At 41.2% G+C, this 4,100-nt stretch overlaps 1 non-coding gene across 1 annotated transcript; it reads right to left on the bottom strand.

Moving 5' to 3' along the window:
- Positions 1 to 3,183: 3,183 nt before the first annotated feature.
- LOC143295538 (5S ribosomal RNA) lies at positions 3,184 to 3,302 on the bottom strand. Its single transcript, XR_013057031.1, has one exon. It is a non-coding gene; the product is annotated as a 5S ribosomal RNA (ribosomal RNA).
- Between the last annotated feature and the right edge of the window lie 798 nt (positions 3,303 to 4,100).

Raw genomic sequence — 4,100 nt, 5'->3', positions numbered from 1 at the left:
AAACTAACAGGAACATCTACTGTAAAGAATTAATGGAATTTTGAATAAAGCTATATTCTTAAGTTTGTCTTTAAATCTGTACCCGAACAACATCCAGACACGGTCTGTGAGGCCGTAAGCGAGTGATAATAATCCACAGGGGATTAAAAAGGTAATCTTGATGGAAAATTCCAAGATTGAAAGGACACAAACACACACACACACACACACACACACACACACACACACACACACACACACACACACAGAATGTATGTGTTAAAATATGACTATCCAGACGTGTTGCGTGGCTCCGTATTACTGACAGTAAGAGTTCTTCAATAGATAGATAGATAGATAGATAGATAGATGGACAGATTTCTGTATGGCACTCTGCGTGCATACGTGTGTGAGTGTGTGTGTGTTTGTGTGTGTGTAACTGAGAACTAGTACTATTTGGTAATGACGATATTACAAAAAAATATATATATAAATAGTTTTTTTAAAAAGATGTATACAGAAGCAGGATGAACATAATCAGACTATGTGTAGAACACTTTTTCGTTGATTTTAGAAACAAGTGCACAGCAGAGAAATTCGTTTGAAATATGTCACACTAGCTGATACGGGGCAGAATGTAATCACATCTGTGCTGATTCCCCATTCACACCAGACCAAACATTTATTGTTGCTTCAGCTCCTCAGTGTGGTTCAGGACCTGACATCACCATCAGCTTAAGGACGTCGCCACCATCTTCTGGGCATGGCATAACCATCATCCTCAGAACGTGACGTCACCATCATCATGGCATGACATCACTATCACCTTAAGTACGTCATCGCCATCTTCGGGGCATGACGTTCCCACTGTGCTCAGGACGTCACCATCACGTTAAAGACTCCAGCAGTTGCATGAGACAAGGCAGCAGTAATGACGAGATCCACCAGCAATGGTGTAGGACACTCCAGAAATGGTGGAACAAGGCAGCAGTTGTGTGGGGACAACCAAGTATTAGTCTGCATCAACTTTAGTCTGCATTGGAGGAGGAAAGCCAAGTAGAAATGTCTGCCAGTCTGTCAAAGAGCTGGTTGAAAATATATATATCTCCAGATAAAACTTTTTTTTTAACCACTAGACATTGAAGTGTCAGAAGAAAATGCATATTTATGAAATTATATGTATATATTCTGTAGTGTATATTGTGTTTATGCAGGAGTATTTGTGTGAGGAGGAGACTGATTTTTATGAACTATGTGCGTGTGTGTGTGTGTGTGTGTGTGTGTGTGTGTGTGTGTGTGTGTGTGTGTGTGTGTGTGTGTGTGTGTGTGTGTGTGTGTTCAGTTTAGTTTAACGTCTTTTCACTGTTTAGTGATATTAGACGAGAGAGAGAGAGAGAGAGAGAGAGAGAGAGAGAGAGAGAGAGAGTGTGTGTGTGTGTGTGTGTGTGTGTGTGTGTTTGTGTGTTGAGAGAGAGAGACAGAGAAAAAAGAGAACTGCATTTGTATAAAATTATAACATGAATAAAGTATTTCATGCTGTTGATTTTTCCACTTCCTTTTGAATGCGAATGTTTTGATGACACTGCAGTTGTCTCCACGTAAGTTCACCTCGCTTTTGTTGTATGTCATGAGTTTGGTCAGCAGCCCTCTTCATCTCAATATATTTTCCTCGCTTAACTCCACCTCATGAAATTGGAAAACTCGCATAAATCGGCCACATGTTTGTACCTCGGTAAAAAGGACAGGAAATGAAAGGAAAGAAAGAAAAAAGAAAGGAAGTTAAGGTGACTATCTATACCTTGGATGAGTCAACCTTGTGGTGTGTGTGTGTGTGTGTGTGTGTGTGTGTGTGTGTGTGTGTGTGTGTGTGTGTGTGTGTGTGTGTGTGTGTTTTGTTGTCCCCACCGCGTCGACTTAATCGCAGACAACTGTAATGTTTTTAATTACTTTTCTGTAAATTAAGCTGTGTGAGTTAGTGTGCGTGTGCGTCTCTCTCTCTTTCTCTCTCTCTGTGTGTGTGTGTGTGTGTGTGTGTGTGTGTGTGTGTGTGTGTGTGTGTGTGTGATTATGTTTATACAAATTTGTGAATAAAAATATCGGAATGTCTTTAACAGGATGGATTTTTCTGCTGATGAGAACTGTTATTCTAGACATTGCCATTTAAGGCCACCTGGTCAGTTACGGTCTAGTCCTTCAGACAAAACTTTCCTCTGGTGACTTTGAGTGGGTCACTTGTGGAAGGTTTTAAACCTTTTGAATTAGTGCGCTACGATGCGGTCTCTATACACGCCATCTCTCCCTTGTTTCTCTATCATCCTCTTGAGATTGTACTTCTGCAATGACATCCTTTCAGTCCACGTGTTTCCTCTATTTCAGTGTTGTTGTTGTTGCTGTTGTTGTTGTTTTCAATTGTGCCTCGTAAATAGTTTTCTGGTCTAATGGAGGGAGGAGGGTGTGTGTGTGAAGTCTTCCGATGGCATAGATGTCTTTAACTGGATGGACTTTTCTGCTGATGAGAACTGTTAGTCTAGACATTGCCATTTAAGGCCACCTGGTCAATTACGGTCTAGTCCTTCAGACAAAACTTTCCTCTGGTGATTTTGAGTGGGTCACTTGTGGAGGGTTTTAAACCTTTTGAATTAGTGCGCTACGATACGGTCTCTATACACGTCAGCTCTCCGTTGGTTTTCCATCATCTTCTTGAGATTGTACTTCTGCAATGACATCCTTTTAGTCCACGTGTTTCCTCTATTTCAGTGTTGTTGTTGTTGCTGTTGTTGCACGAACCAATGTAAAATGAACAGGCAGACGAAAAAACGATCTATTCAATTTTTCTTTTATGTTCATTCCATTAAATTCAGTGTCCACTTTAGGATATTTGTACGGTGTAAACACGTCGTTTGTGTAGTTAGCAACACTGTGTGTTCTGTCCAGAATTTGTATTTCTTTCCTTTTAATTGTGAATAAGAAAAACGCTGTCATGTATATTCACCAGTTTCAGTTTCAGTTTCCGCAGCTCAAGGAGGCGTCACTGCGTTCGGACAAATCCATATACGCTACACCACATCTGCCAAGCAGATGCCTGACTAGCAGCGTAACCCAACGCGCTTAGTCAGGCCTTGAGAAAAAAAGGTGAATAAATAATAGATAAGCTTACATAAATAAATAAATAATAATTACAATATAAAAAAAGGTAAAAAAAAGTGTCAACAGCACCCGGTGTTCCCAGGCGGTCACCCATCCAAGTACTAACCGGGCCCGACATTGCTTAACTTCAGTGGTCGGACGAGAACCGGTGTTTTCAACTTGGTGTGGCCGTTGGCATATATTCACCAAACACAACCTACTAATATACCTTCCAGCAAGTCAGTGAGAAGCATTTTTTGAAATTTTCAGATTTCGGAAGAAACCTTAACGGAATGAAACTGTTAATGATACAGAAATATGGCTTAATTCCAGAGACTTACAACCTAATATTGGTATGACTGTGAAAATTGTTTTTCATACTATATGTTTCAACATATGTGTAGACCTGCTAGTGCTAGAACCCACTTCGAGTGTATACACAAGCTGAAGATCAAATACGCACGTTAAAGATCATGTAATCCAAGTCAAAATTCAGTGGGTTATGGAAACAAGAACATAACCAGCAAGCACTCCCCGAAAATGGAGTATGGCTGGCTGCATACCAGGGTAAAAACGGTCAAACACGTAAAAGCACACTCGTGTACATATGAGTGGACATGGGATTTGAAGCCCACAAATGCAGAGCAAGAAGAAGAAGACCCCGAGAGGATGTGCTATGTTGTTATTTTTTTCCGGGAGTGCTAACCAACTTTCTCACTGTGACATCACCCTGCAGAGAGTGGCCATCGTGTCACCTGTACAAGGCAAACAAGAGAGCACCATCTCTGGGCTGTTTGAGGAGACAGGGTGCTGTTAGTCTAGACATCGCCACTTAAAGGTGCTGGGTCATTTACAGTCTATTCATGCCGGGCAGTACGCTCACCATTTCCGTTCCTCCATTCACAGTTGTGTAACTTGAATGACTGGTTTGGGAGAGCTGTGACTCGCTATCCTGTCCACTTGAGGCCTTCATTGCGATGGTGTTTGGATCATTA

This window comes from Babylonia areolata, chromosome 20 (assembly GCF_041734735.1).
Source record: "Babylonia areolata isolate BAREFJ2019XMU chromosome 20, ASM4173473v1, whole genome shotgun sequence".
NCBI classification, from domain to species: Eukaryota; Metazoa; Mollusca; class Gastropoda; order Neogastropoda; family Buccinidae; genus Babylonia; species Babylonia areolata.
The sequence above is the reverse complement of the archived record's forward strand: the minus strand, read 5'-3'. Positions and strand labels throughout refer to the sequence as shown.